We start from the raw sequence: 16,024 nt of genomic DNA on the forward strand, positions 1-16,024 counted from the left end.
CGGAATATAGTATAATAAATAAAAAATAAACTTTTTCCGGAAACATTGAAGGACAAGTTGGCTTCCAAGATTCATCCAGCTATTTAAAAATCTGCCTACTACATGCACGCTTTGTGTTCTTGCCCTCATCGGTTTATTTAAGAAAAAACATTAATAGGCCTTATGTATTATAATTATATTGGTGTCCATAACAAAGTTTGGCTTTAAATAGGACCTTCCACCAAAAATGCAATGCAATCGGAAAGCACCATGTTATAGAGCAGGAGAAGCTGAGTGGATTCATACACACGTCCGCAAAATAGGTCCGCATCCGTCCCGCAATTTTGCGGAACGGGTGCCAACCTATTCATTTTCAATGGGGCCGGAATGTGCTGTCCACATCCGCATTTTCAGATCCGCACTTCTGCATCTGTGCTTCCGTTTCCGCAAAAAAATAGAACATGTCCTATTCTTGTCCGCAATTGCGGACAAGATTAGGTATTTTCTATTATAGTGCTGGCGATGTGCGGTCTGCAAAACACTTACGGACATGGGAATGGACCCTAAAAGTTGTAATTTTTACATTTATTTCTCAGCTTTTTCCACTATATGTGAACAGTGTTGGTACAGGATGGAGGAGTTATCACTGACTGATAGCATTGTGTGTATGAGTGTGTATACAGAGATAGCTGTCAGTCACTGGTAACTCCTCCCTCCTGTACTGATATCACTTCACAGGGCTGCAGATGTAACTGTAAAAATTATAAGTTTTACTGAATCTTTTCCCACAAATATATACATCAATCTGTTCAGCTCCTCCTGCTCTATAGCATTTTGCTTTTGGATTGCATTGCATTTTTTGGCGACAGGTTCTATTTAATTTTCTAAATTGTAGTGGAAAAGTAAAACACAAACTCCACCATGACTGGTAGGACTACTGTTACATTGGTGGCCCGTGGTCACCACTACACTACCCCACTCCTCGGTGGACATGGTCACTGCTCTGCTCACCATCCCTCTTCTACTCTGGAGGCCAGCTTTCCTCTTTTCCCTCGTGGCAGGCCTGTCACCTATCTGTTCTCCCCATCTCTGTCTCCTTCCTGTTCCTCCTGGCTTTTAAAGGGCCAGCATGCACACACTAATTTACACAAACCAATGGATGGCAACCTTTGGGTGCTTAAGGTTCCTTCCCCTATGGGAGGGTGCCTGAGGAATAAGTTGTCTTGCATGCTAGTTTCCTGCAAAGGTTCCATAATTTCATTTGTCTGCTTATATACAGATTCTGCTTGTTTTCTGGATTTGACCCTTCGCTGCCTGATCTGACCTACCCATTGACCCGAGCTGCCCACCCTGTCCTCAAACTGTTTATCAGACGTACTCCGCCTGCCTTGACCTCTTCCTATCCCTGATTATGGTTTTGCTTGATGCCTCTGTGCACTGCACCAGTGTCTCTTGACCTCCATGGGTCAGCAGTCAACCAAAGACAGACTTCTCCAGGGGTTAGCAGCCTAATGGTTCCCCCACAGCGAAGTCCAGATCCCTGTACAGGGTTTAAAGAACTGGGGGAATACCAGAATAACGCCTTTAGAAGTAGCCCTGAAATCTCTCTGGTTGACACAGTGGTTCCACACCAACTGCTGTAACAACTGTACACTATGTAATACCAGGCAGCAGTGTAGAGCCAATTTATACAGTGCTATATCACCCTGTAAATGCACTCTATATAGTACTATACTGCACAATAAAAGCACTCTATGCTGTGAAAACACTCTATATAGTACTGTAGTGCACGAAAACGTACTCAGTATATTAATATTGGTTTAAAAGCACTCAATATAGTACTAAACTGCACTAAAATAGTCACTCTATATAGTACTATACTTCACCTAAAAGCACTCTATATAGAACTATACCACACCAAACAAGTACTCTATATAGTATTATAGTGCACTGAAAATAACTCTATATTGTACTGTACCACACCAAAAAAAACATTCTATATAGTACTATACCGCTCTAAAATAGACATTCTGTATAGTACTATACCGCACCAAGCAAGCACTTTATATACTATTATAGTGCACTGAAAATAACTCTGTATAGTACTATACCATACCAAAAAAGCACTCTCTATATAGTACTATAGTGCAGTGAAAAGCACTCTATATAGTACTATAGTATACTGAAAAATCAATCTCTACAATACTATATTTTCTTGAAAAGCGCAGTACATAGTATTATAGTCCACTTGAAATCAATCTTTATACTTCTATGCTGCGGTGACAAAGCATTCCATATAATACTATAGTCTCCATGAAGAAGGTCAGTTGAGAGCCACACAACAGAGGCTTGCAATCCACAGCATGGACACCTTGGTGATGTGTGCTGGCCTCACCTACCAGCGTCCATGTATGTTGGACACTGCAATGATTTTCTTATTAGACAATACTTTGTTGTTTCACTCCCTCCAGCACACACTGAGACATCTGCGTGGTTGGCCCTGGAAGATCTAATCCTGTACTTGGACGTGTATATAAAATCCATATGGCAGGGCTGCACAGAGCACCTGCTGTTTCAAGCCGCCATGCAGAATAAGCTCTGTGTTACATTTTACAGCACTACTGTGTACACCTTGGAGGGAACAGCGTGCAACATATACATGCTAATGTGCCAAGAGGGTGCGAACGTGTGTGCTCACCTCGTTTACATAAGGTGCCGGGAATGTGTTAAACTTCAAAAGGCTGCAATCTGCCAGAACTCACATTAAAGGTGACAGAAACAAACTTCAGCAATGAGCTGAGCATCTTGTTACCTCCAAGCCTCAGAATTCAGTATATGCTTTCTGCATCTTACTGTAGGACTCAATAGTTTGGATTCCAGTTTGTGTTTGTTTAATGTGTTGAAGGCAAGTGAGTGTTTCTGTATATGTGTTCATATGTAGTGATGCCTAAAATCCTGCATGTTCACAAAGAATGGGAGGGGAGGGGTGAAGGTGTCTGAAAGGTGAAGACATGCAGGTCCTTCTAAAAAAATTAGCATATTGTGATAAAGTTCATTGTTTTCTGTAATGTACTGATAAACATTAGACTTTCATATATTTTAGATTCATTACACACCAACTGAAGTAGTTCAAGCCTTTTATTGTTTTAATATTGATGATTTTGGCATACAGCTCATGAAAACCCAAAATTCGTATCTAAAAAAATTAGCATATTTCATCCAACCAATAAAAGAAAAGTGTTTTTAATACAAAAAAAGTCAACCTTCAGATAATTATGTTCAGTTATGCACTCAATACTTGGTCGGGAATCCTTTTGCAGAAATGACTGCTTCAATGCGGCGTGGCATGGAGGCAATCAGCCTGTGGCACTGCTGAGGTGTTATGGAGGCCCAGGATAGCGGCCTTAAGCTCATCCAGAGTGTTGGGTCTTGCGTCTCTCAACTTTCTCTTCCCAATATCCCACAGATTCTCTATGGGGTTCAGGTCAGGAGAGTTGGCAGGCCAATTGAGCACAGTAATACCATGGTCAGTAAACCATTTACCAGTGGTTTTGGCACTGTGAGCAGGTGCCAGGTCGTGCTGAAAAATGAAATCTTCATCTCCATAAAGCTTTTCAGCAGATGGAAGCATGAAGTGCTCCAAAATCTCCTGATAGCTAGCTCCAGTGACCCTGCCCTTGATAAAACACAGTGGACCAACACCAGCAGCTGACATGGCACCCCACACCATCACTGACTGTGGGTACTTGACACTGGACTTCAGGCATTTTGGCATTTCCCTCTCCCCAGTCTTCCTCCAGACTCTGGCACCTTGATTTCCGAATGACATGCAAAATTTGCTTTCATCTGAAAAAAGTACTTTGGACCACTGAGCAACAGTCCAGTGCTGCCTCTCTGTAGCCCAGGTCAGGCGCTTCTGCCGCTGTTTCTGGTTCAAAAGTGGCTTGACCTGGGGAATGCGGCACCTGTAGCCCATTTCCTGCACACGCCTGTACACGGTGGCTCTGGATGTTTCTACTCCAGACTCAGTCCACTGCTTCCGCAGGTCCCCCAAGGTCTGGAATCGGTCCTTCTCCACAATCTTCCTCAGGGTCTGGTCACCTCTTCTCGTTGTGCAGCGTTTTCTGCCACACTTTTTCCTTCCCACAGACTTCCCACTGAGGTGCCTTGATACTGCACTCTGGGAACAGCCTATTCGTTCAGAAATTTCTTTCTGTGTCTTACCCTCTTGCTTGAGGGTGTCAGTGATGGCCTTCTGGACAGCAGTCAGGTCGGCAGACTTACCCATGATTGCGATTTTGAGTAATGAACCAGGCTGGGAGTTTTTAAAAGCCTCAGGAATCTTTTGCAGGTGTTTAGAGTTAATTAGTTGATTCAGATGATTAGGTTAATACAGTGCTTCTCAAACAGTGGGGTGCGCCCCCCAGGGGGGGCGCCAGGCTCCGTAAAGGGGGGCTCGTTCAGGGCCGGCCTTTGGGGTGTGCGGCAGTGTAATATGCGGCAGGGAGATGAGCGCTTCCATTGTGGCCGGCGCAGTACGGAGCGGGGGCCGGGGAGGGACTGGGAGGAGGAGCTGGGGGCCGGCAATAGCGGTGGGGCGGTCACTGTTTTATAGCCCAGCCCCACCGCTCCCTCCGGTATACTAGTAATAGTACCGTATATCCGAATTTCTTCTGTATAATGCCGGCAGGCAGGCCGGGCGGCCGGCGCGTCCCTCAATGATGTCACGTGCCTGCGCCGCCTGCTTTATGAATGAAGCAGGCGGCGCAGACAAGTGATGTCACTGAGGGACGCGCCGGCCGCCCAGCCCGCCTGCCGGCATTATACAGAAGAAATTCGGATATACGGTACTATTAGGAGTGAGGGGGGCATGTTTAATAACTTTAAACGGCGGCGGCGGGCACACGGAATCTGTGGATGGCACAGTTAAGGGGTGGGGGTCTGTGGATGGCACTGTTATGGGCTGGGGGGACACTGTGGATGGCACCGTTATGGGGTGGGGGGTCTGTGGATGGCACATATATAACAGTGCCAGCCACAGATCCCCCTGTAACAGTGCCAGCCACAGATCCCCCCATAAGTGTCTGTCATCCACAGATCCCCCCATAAGTGTCCGTCATCCACAGATCCCCCCATAAGTGTCCGTCATCCACAGATCCCCCCATAAGTGTCTGTCATCCACAGATCCCCCCATAAGTGTCCTTCATCCACAGATCCCCCCATAACAGTGTCCGTCATCCACAGATCCCCCATAACAGTGTCCGTCATCCACAGATCCCCCCATAACAGTGTCCATCATCCACAGATCCCCCCATAACAGTGTCCGTCATCCACAGATCCCCCCATAACATTACTGGCAAAGGGGGGGGGGCTGTTATTACTGGCGGGGGCTGTTATTACTGGCACAGAGGGGCTCTTATTACTGGGGGCTGTACTTATAACAATTTTATAGACAAATTATACTATTTACAGTCGCGCGGGGGGGGGGGCGCGCGAAATGTTTTCTTCTTCCTAGGGGGGGGGCATGACAGAAAATAATTGAGAAGCACTGGGTTAATAGCTCGTTTAGAGAACCTTTACATGATATGCTAATTTTTTTAGATAGGAATTTTGGGTTTTCATGAGCTGTATGCCAAAATCATCAATATTAAAACAATAAAAGGCTTGAACTACTTCAGTTGGTGTGTAATGAATCTAAAATATATGAAAGTCTAATGTTTATCAGTACATTACAGAAAATAATGAACTTTATCACAATATGCTAATTTTTTTAGAAGGACCTGTACACCTAAAGCCTCATGCACACGGCCGTTCCGTGCATTGGGAGCACAATTTGCATTCCCGCATGCACGGGCAACGTCTGTGCGGCGGTCGGGAAGGATCAAGACCCATTCAACTTGAATGGGTCCGTTATCCGTCCGCACCGCAAAAAAATAGAACATGTTCTATTTTTTTGCGGTGCGGAGGCATGGACATAAACACCACAGAAGCGATCCGTAGAGCTTCCGTGGGGTTCCGTGCCTCCGTTCCGCACTGCAGCTCTGGATTGCTGAGCCATTCAAGTGAATGGGTCCCCATCTATGATGCGGGGAGCATACGGCCGGTACCCGCATATTGCGGACCCGCTGTTTGCGGGCTGCAATACGGCAACGGCCGTGTGCATGAGGCCTAATACTGTATATAAAGGGAAACACTCAAATTGTTGGACTCCTTAATCTGTAACATGAAATGTCTGTTGTAAGGACAGGATCAGCCTTAAAGGGAATCTGTTATTAAAAAAATGACTTATTATTTAAATCACATATTTTAAATAATTTTTAAAATAAATTTCATGTCCCTATCTCAATTTTAAAAATCCTAAAATCCTGCAGTTTTTACCTTGGCCACTGGCTCTACAATATGTCAAGACATCCTGTTTTTTGACAGCAGCCTCATGGACCATAGACACAGTGGACAGGAGGGGTCCTCATTGACTTCTGTGGGAGAGTTTCATAGGTATGCTCTGTGACCTGTGCAGAGGTCATTGTGCAGGGAGGGAACATAATCTATTGGGAATGATGGATCTAAAGATGAACAAATCGACCCTAGCGGTTTGGAATTCGTCCAGAATTTCTCAATTTTTTATTTAGATCTTAGTGAACCTGAATTTTTTGTGATTAGTTTTGGACGAATTATAGAGAGTAATCAAGAGAGAGATATAGGGAGATGTGTTCCATAAGTGTTTTTTCATAATAAGATTTTTATCCAGGCTTGGACTGGCCCACAGGGGTACAGGTGAATTCTCTGGTGGGCCCCTGAGCAAGGTGGGCCCCTAGTCTCCCACCCCCTGCACAAATGGCACATAACACAGTAGACTTACTGCACCACATACGTATATTCAATGTACAGCACCTCAACCAGCCGATTTTTATATAAAAAACTTAATAGATTAAAGAAACTCTGCAGTTTATTATTTTGGACACGATCAGAGCTGAGATTACTTCTAGGTATAGAGGAAAGCTACCAGTGTCCTCTTCTTCCCAGGACCAACCTTGTCAAAGCTGCTGCATGGACCCCCATATTTAATCATCTGGTAGCATCTTGCTGCTGTGTGAGTAGGTAATATTTGAATGTATTCATACAGTGGGCCCCCAAAATAAATGTTACTGGTAGGCTCTAGGCACCCCAGTCCCACACTGTTTTTATCTATTGCTCTGCTTACATCTCCACATAATGCTTATCTGGAAAAGAGACATGCAAGCTTATCTCCTTACCAAAAGGAAAGGAAAACGGTCTTATACCAGGAATCCAGCTCTTTCTTTAACAGAGCTGAGCAAAGAAACTTTGCTTGGCTGCCTGAGAGGCCTTGGTTTGGGTACTATTTCTTCTTATAGAGGATGCCAAGTATGGATGAAAAGTATTGTAACCCAGTAAACATTCCTCTGGGTTTCTGGGGAAAATATATGAAAATTTACACCTTAAATCTGCTGGCATCAGATGGGCTTAGGAAAGCTAGTTTGAATATCTTTCCCAGAAACCCAGAGGGGCATTCCCTGGACCACAACACTCCACACATGTACTATGCATACTTGACGCTCTCCGTAATGAGAAAGAGCAACCCCCAGATAACGCATATATATTGCTGAGAAACCCAGAGTAGCATACTAGTGTTTCTGTCTCTGTCTCTCTCTCTCTCAAGATTCATATCTGAACTGAATTTTTTAATAAATTCAGCAAACCTGAAACGAACCGAATCTTTAAAGTTTCGCTTATCTGTAGGTGGATCCTGTATTATCTATAAATGATAGCTCTCATAGTAATCCTGTCTGTGGCAATGAGATGCTCGCTGAGAAAAGGATCTTTACAGGACAGGAAGTCTTGACATATTATTAGGCCTAGTGGCCAGCGCAAAAACTGCAATTATCATTTTTTTGTTATAGAATTTTAAAAAAAATCAACTAACATAAAAACGTGATTCAAACAATAGTTCATTTTCTGATGACACATTTCCATCAAATTCGACGCCCTACTTTTCCATTCAGCACCATTTACTGATGCCTCTCACTGTGTACGGATTGTTACAGTGGTACAAATAGCAGTGTCATAGGATGCCCAAATAACAATGGCAGCAGACAGTTTCCTAAACACTAAACCCCCCCCCCCCCCCCCAAAGAAATAAAAAATAAAAAGCTTTGCCTGTCCATTATTTCAAGCACAAAGTGTGGGATTGGTGGTAGAAGCTTTAGGTGCCGAGGCTATCCTTTTCAGGTGCACACACCCCTGAGGCCTGTTCTGTGTAAGATGTACTCATTTTAATCCTGTCCAAACCTGGATTATTTGGACAGAACAAGATAATATTATATATAATTATATAATACAGTCAGGAGTGAGTTCCCACCAGATAGTGGACATTTGGATCCATGTGAAGTAAAAAGATTTGCTGTTTATTTATTTTTTATTTTTTTGGAGACGTCTGGATCCCCACTTAGTTTGATAAATTGTATTATCATGTATGTTCATCATAAGTAATTAGAATGGCTTTATGCAAATAGACATATTAACCCTTGGAGCACCCATAGACATCTATGGGGCCTTCTGACCCTTTTATTGCCTCCACCTTCAGACAGAGGCATACAGAGGGTTTCTTTGTAGGATCCTGTGTGAATCTAGAGAAAAACCATGGCGTGCTCCTAGTAGAGAATATTGACCTAATATGACATCTTATAGTCTCCGTCCACACAGCTCTACTTTGTGCATGAGGCCGACTGCAGACATTTTTTGAAAATTCACTTGGTTGCTCCTTAGCAACTCATTGCAGATCACTCCTTACATGAGCTCATCAAGCTCATTGATGTGTGCGGCCTCATTGTGCTAATTATTAAAAGCGCCCTGTAATGAACGGGCACTTTGTAGTCGGTTGCTATCGAGCAGCTGAGAAATATTTAAATGTCACTGTAGGAATCCAGCGTGTAAATGGAGCTGTCCTTTAAGGGTAAGATGCCTCGTTTGTTCGGTGGCTCCTGCTATATCTGGACCTAATGGCTTCTTCACATGAAGTCTAGCGTTTCTATAGTCGTTCTACAGCAGGTGTCTTCAGTACTTGGAGAAACCGCCTTTTTTTTTTCTTTTTTCTTTTTTTTACTAATCTATAGGCCCTATACATTAATATCAATAAAAATGTCTTCTCTCCCGATCTGTGCTGGGCAGTAAATCTTTTGTTCCATATTTGTTAATTTTCATATTGATGCATTTTTGTCAAGCCTTCTTAAGGGGGAAAGAAATCAATATATTTTCAAGGCTGCTGCTATTTATTTCCCGAAGGCTGGAAAATGGGTTTGCTTTTAAGGAGAGTGGTAAAATCCTGGTGTAAATGCACTCAGTGTGCTCCTCCAGTAGACTACATTAAATATGATATTTTGTCGACCTTTTCATAACCCAGTGTCTTTTATTTCATTTCACTCATTTAGAAGCCGAGATGCTTGTAAATTCCTATATCCTTTTACTGCACACCCTGCGGAACATATTATTATTGCATTTAAAATGTGGATTTTTTTACATATAAAGAGAACTTTCTTCATTTACAACGGAAAACAAATGCCGTAACTGAGCGGCGCAGGAAGTTTATGTTCTGTATTAAATGATACATCAAGACTTGGAGACTTTTTAATGGCAAAGTTTTCTTTACTGCAACTACTATACAGTAAATTGTGTAGATTGCACGCCATTGTTACTTAGACGAGGAGGAGGGTGTCGAACCCAAATCTGCCGGATCTAATGGGTATGAATATGTTTAAAAATGATCTAGCATTAGAGCCTTTCTGTAGAAGGATAAGAACTTTGCTTTGTAGGTTACAGGACATTGAAAAGTATCTAACAATTTTTTTTTTATAGTGTTTATTTATAGAAAGTATTTAAATTTTTTCAAAACTTCTCCATATCCCAAGTATCTAACAATTTACATAAATGACATGTATTGAGTTAATGGGGTTAGCCTAAGGGTAGAGTTGAGCGAACACCTGGATGTTCGGGTTCGAGAAGTTCGGCCGAACATCCCGGAAATGTTCGGGTTCGGGATCCGAACCCGATCCGAACTTCGTCCCGAACCCGAACCCCATTGAAGTCAATGGGGACCCGAACTTTTCGGCACTAAAAAGGCTGTAAAACAGCCCAGGAAAGAGCTAGAGGGCTGCAAAAGGCAGCAACATGTAGGTAAATCCCCTGCAAACAAATGTGGATAGGGAAATGAATTAAAATAAAAATTAAATAAATAAAAATTAACCAAAATCAATTGGAGAGAGGTTCCATAGCAGAGAATCTGGCTTCCCGTCACCCACCACTGGAACAGTCCATTCTCAGATATTTAGGCCCCGGCACCCAGGCAGAGGAGAGAGGTCCCGTAACAGAGAATCTGTCTTCATGTCAGCAGAGAATTAGTCTGCATGTCATAGCAGAGAATGAGGCTTCACGTCAGCCACCACTGCAACAGTCCATTGGCATATATTTAGGCCCAGCACACACACAGGCAGAGGAGAGAGGTCCCGTAACAGAGAATCTGGCTTCATGTCAGCAGAGAATCAGTCTGCATGTCATAGCAGAGAATCAGGCTTCACGTCAGCCACCACTGCAACAGTCCATTGTCATAAATTTAGGCCCAGCACCCAGGCAGAGGAGAGAGGTCCCGTAACAGAGAATCTGGCTTCATGTCAGCAGAGAATCAGTCTTCATATCATAGCAGAGAATCAGGCTTCACGTCACCCACCACTGTAAGAGTCAATTTTCATAAATTTAGGCCCAGAACCCAGGCAGAGGAGAAAGGTCCCGTAACAGACAATCTGGCTTCATGTCAGCAGAGAATCAGTCTTCATATCATAGCAGAGAATCAGGCTTCACGTCACCCACCACTGTAAGAGTCAATTTTCATAAATTTAGGCCCAGAACCCAGGCAGAGGAGAAAGGTCCCGTAACAGACAATCTGGCTTCATGTCAGCAGAGAATCAGTCTTCATATCATAGCAGAGAATCAGGCTTCACGTCACCCACCACTGTAAGAGTCAATTTTCATAAATTTAGGCCCAGAACCCAGGCAGAGGAGAAAGGTCCCGTAACAGACAATCTGGCTTCATGTCAGCAGAGAATCAGTCTTCATATCATAGCAGAGAATCAGGCTTCACGTCACCCACCACTGTAAGAGTCAATTTTCATAAATTTAGGCCCAGAACCCAGGCAGAGGAGAAAGGTCCCGTAACAGACAATCTGGCTTCATGTCAGCAGAGAATCAGTCTTCATATCATAGCAGAGAATCAGGCTTCACGTCACCCACCACTGTAAGAGTCAATTTTCATAAATTTAGGCCCAGAACCCAGGTAGAGGAGAAAGGTCCCGTAACAGACAATCTGGCTTCATGACAGCAGAGAATCAGTCTGCATGTCATAGCAGAGAATCAGGCTTCACGTCAGCCACCACTGCAACAGTCCATTGTCATAAATTTAGGCCCAGCACCCAGGCAGAGGAGAGAGGTCCCGTAACAGACAATCTGGCTTCATGTCAGCAGAGAATTAGTCTGCATGTCATAGCAGAGAATCAGGCTTCATGTCAGCCACCACTGCAACAGTCCATTGGCATATATTTAGGCCTAGCACACAGGCAGAGGAGAGGTTCATTCAACTTTGGGTAGCATCGCAATATAATGGTAAAATGAAAATAAAAATAGGATTGAATGAGGAAGTGCCCTGGAGTCCAATAATATATGGTTATGGGGAGGTAGTTAATGTCTAATCTGGACAAGGGACGGACAGGTCCTGTGGGATCCATGCCTGGTTCATTTTTATGAACGTCAGCTTGTCCACATTGGCTGTAGACAGGCGGCTGCGTTTGTCTGTAATGACGCCCCCTGCCGTGCTGAATACACGTTCAGACAAAACGCTGGCTGCCGGGCAGGCCAGCACCTCCAAGGCATAAAAGGCTAGCTCTGGCCACGTGGACAATTTAGAGACCCAGAAGTTGAATGGGGCCGAACCATCAGTCAGTACGTGGAGGGGTGTGCACACGTACTGTTCCACCATGTTAGTGAAATGTTGCCTCCTGCTAACACGTTGCGTATCAGGTGGTGGTGCAGTTAGCTGTGGCGTGTTGACAAAAGTTTTCCACATCTCTGCCATGCTAACCCTGCCCTCAGAGGAGCTGGCCGTGACACAGCTGCCTTGGCGACCTCTTGCTCCTCCTCTGCCTTGGCCTTGGGCTTCCACTTGTTCCCCTGTGACATTTGGGAATGCTCTCAGTAGCGCGTCTACCAACGTGCGCTTGTACTCGCGCATCTTCCTATCACGCTCCAGTGCAGGAAGTAAGGTGGGCACATTGTCTTTGTAGCGTGGATCCAGCAGGGTGGCAACCCAGTAGTCCGCACAGGTTAAAATGTGGGCAACTCTGCTGTCGTTGCGCAGGCACTGCAGCATGTAGTCGCTCATGTGTGCCAGGCTGCCCAGGGGTAAGGACAAGCTGTCCTCTGTGGGAGGCGTATCGTCATCGTCCTGCCTTTCCCCCCAGCCACGCACCAGTGATGGACCCGAGCTGCGTTGGGTGCCACCCCGCTGTGACCATGCTTCATCCTCATCCTCCTCCACCTCCTCCTCATCCTCGTCCTCCAGTAGTGGGCCCTGGCTGGCCACATTTGTACCTGGCCTCTGCTGTTGCAAAAAACCTCCCTCTGAGTCACTTCGAAGAGACTGGCCTGAAAGTGCTAAAAATGACCCCTCTTCCTCATCCTCCTCCTCCTCCTCCTGGGCCACCTCCTGTTCCATCATCGCCCTAAGTGTTTTCTCAAGGAGACATAGAAGTGGTATTGTAACGCTGATAACGGTGTCATCGCCACTGGCCATGTTGGTGGAGTACTCGAAACAGCGCAACAGGGCACACAGGTCTCGCATGGAGGCCCAGTCATTGGTGGTGAAGTGGTGCTGTTCTGTAGTGCGACTGACCCGTGCGTGCTGCAGCTGAAACTCCACTATGGCCTGCTGCTGCTCGCACAGTCTGTCCAGCATGTGCAAGGTGGAGTTCCACCTGGTGGGCACGTCGCATATGAGGCGGTGAGCGGGAAGGCCGAAGTTACGCTGTAGCGCAGACAGGCGAGCAGCGGCAGGATGTGAACGCCGGAAGCGCGAACAGACGGCCCGCACTTTATGCAGCAGCTCTGACATGTCGGGGTAGTTGTGAATGAACTTCTGCACCACCAAATTCAGCACATGCGCCAAGCAAGGGATGTGCGTCAAATTGGCTAGTCCCAGAGCTGCAACGAGATTTCGCCCATTATCACACACCACCAGGCCGGGCTTGAGGCTCACCGGCAGCAACCACTCGTCGGTCTGTTGTTCAATACCCCGCCACAACTCCTGTGCGGTGTGGGGCCTGTCCCCCAAACATATGAGTTTCAGAATGGCCTGCTGACGTTTACCCCGGGCTGTGCTGAAGTTGGTGGTGAAGGTGTGTGGCTGACTGGATGAGCAGGTGGAAGAAGAGGAGGAGGAAGCCGAGAAGGAGGAGGTGGCAACAGGAGGCAAAGAATGTTGCCCTGCGATCCTTGGCGGCGGCAGGACGTGCGCCAAACAGCTCTCCGCCTGGGGCCCAGCTGCCACTACATTTACCCAGTGTGCAGTTAGGGAGATATAGCGTCCCTGGCCGTGCTTACTGGTCCACGTATCTGTGGTTAGGTGGACCTTGCTACAGATGGCGTTGCGCAGTGCACACTTGATTTTATCGGATACTTGGTTGTGCAGGGAAGGCACGGCTCTCTTGGAGAAGTAGTGCCGGCTGGGAACAACATACTGTGGGACAGCAAGCGACATGAGCTGTTTGAAGCTGTCTGTGTCCACCAGCCTAAATGACAGCATTTCATAGGCCAGTAGTTTAGAAATGCTGGCATTCAGGGCCAGGGATCGAGGGTGGCTAGGTGGGAATTTACGCTTTCTATCAAATGTTTGTGAGATGGAGAGCTGAACGCTGGCGTGTGACATGGTTGAGACGCTTGGTGACGGAGGTGGTGGTGGTGGTGTTGGTGGTACATCCCCTGTTTGCTGGGCGGCAGGTGCCAACGTTCCTCCAGAGGCGGAGGAAGAGGCCGAGGCGGCAGCAGCAGAATAGGCCGAGGCGGCAGCAGCAGAAGAGGTAGCAGGGGGAGCCTGAGTGACTTCCTTGGTTTTAAGGTGTTTACTCCACTGCAGTTCATGCTTTGCATGCAGGTGCCTGGTCATGCAGGTTGTGCTCAGGTTCAGAACGTTAATGCCTCGCTTCAGGCTCTGATGGCACAGCGTGCAAACCACTCGGGTCTTGTCGTCAGCACATTGTTTGAAGAAGTGCCATGCCAGGGAACTCCTTGAAGCTGCCTTTGGGGTGCTCGGTCCCAGATGGCGGCGGTCAGTAGCAGGCGGAGTCTCTTGGCGGCGGGTGTTCTGCTTTTGCCCACTGCTCCCTCTTTTGCTACGCTGTTGGCTCGGTCTCACCACTGCCTCTTCCTCCGAACTGTGAAAGTCAGTGGCACGACCTTCATTCCATGTGGGGTCTAGGACCTCATCGTCCCCTGCATCGTCTTCCACCCAGTCTTGATCCCTGACCTCCTGTTCAGTCTGCACACTGCAGAAAGACGCAGCAGTTGGCACCTGTGTTTCGTCATCATCAGAGACATGCTGAGGTGGTATTCCCATGTCCTCATCATCAGGAAACATAAGTGGTTGTGCGTCAGTGCATTCTATGTCTTTCACCGCTGGGGAAGGGCTAGGTGGATGCCCTTGGGAAACCCTGCCAGCGGAGTCTTCAAACAGCATAAGAGACTGCTGCATAACTTGAGGCTGAGACAGTTTCCCTGGTATGCATGGGGGTGATGTGACAGACTGATGGGGTTGGTTTTCAGGCGCCATCTGTGCGCTTTCTGCAGAAGACTGGGTGGGAGATAATGTGAACGTGCTGGATCCACTGTCGGCCACCCAATTGACTAATGCCTGTACCTGCTCAGGCCTTACCATCCTTAGAACGGCATTGGGCCCCACCATATATCGCTGTAAATTCTGGCGGCTACTGGGACCTGAGGTAGTTGGTACACTAGGACGTGTGGATGTGGCAGAACGGCCACGTCCTCTCCCAGCACCAGAGGGTCCACTAACACCACCACGACCATGTCCACGTCCGCGTCCCTTACTAGATGTTTTTCTCATTGTTATGGTTCACCACAACAACAAATATATTATTTGGCCCAATGTATTGTATTCAAATTCAGCGGGATATAAATTTGAGGCCTAGTATTTAGGCGCTGGGTGACCGGTATGGATTTAGTGACAGAATTAGACTTGGAAATGCACAGAAGCGTGTGTGTGAAGTTATTCTGAATGACCCAATGTGCACCTTGAATATTATATACCCTTTTTGGGATAGATTTCAAATAGCTCTGATATAGCAGGAACCACTAAATTATGAAATTGCTAAATTGGGAATTGTACTTCAACCCAGAACAAAAAATGTGCTTTGACGGGCACTAAATAACTTTCCCAGCTACAACAGGACAGCGGTAACGAGAGATTTAGAGGGATTTAAATTTGAGGCCTAGTATTTAGGCGCTGGGTGACAGGTATGGGTTTAGTGACAGAATTAGACTTGGAAATACACAGTAGCGGGTGTGTGTGAAGTTATTCTGAATGACCCAATGTGCACCTTCAATATTATATACCCTTTTTGGGATAGATTTCAAATAGCTCTGATATAGCAGGAACCACTAAATTATGAAATTGCTAAATTGGGAATTGTACTTCAACCCAGAACAAAAAATGTGCTTTGACGGACACTAAATAACTTTCCCAGCTACAACAGGACAGCGGTAACGAGAGATTTAGAGGGATTTAAATTTGAGGCCTAGTATTTAGGCGCTGGGTGACAGGTATGGGTTTAGTGACAGAATTAGACTTGGAAATGCACAGAAGCGTGTGTGTGAAGTTATTCTGAATGACCCTATGTGCACCTTCAATATTATATACCCTTTTAGGGATAGATTTCAAATAGCTCTGATATAGCAGAAACCACTAAATTAT

The 16,024-nt window shown here is 45.9% G+C and overlaps 1 protein-coding gene across 1 annotated transcript in view; it reads left to right on the plus strand.

The window, feature by feature from the left end:
- Positions 1-16,024, plus strand: part of MORN1 (MORN repeat containing 1) — a 436,773-nt gene that overhangs the window by 374,431 nt on the left and 46,318 nt on the right. The window lies entirely within an intron of this gene.

Source organism: Bufo gargarizans, chromosome 2 (genome assembly GCF_014858855.1).
Source record: "Bufo gargarizans isolate SCDJY-AF-19 chromosome 2, ASM1485885v1, whole genome shotgun sequence".
In the NCBI taxonomy this organism is placed as follows: domain Eukaryota; kingdom Metazoa; phylum Chordata; class Amphibia; order Anura; family Bufonidae; genus Bufo; species Bufo gargarizans.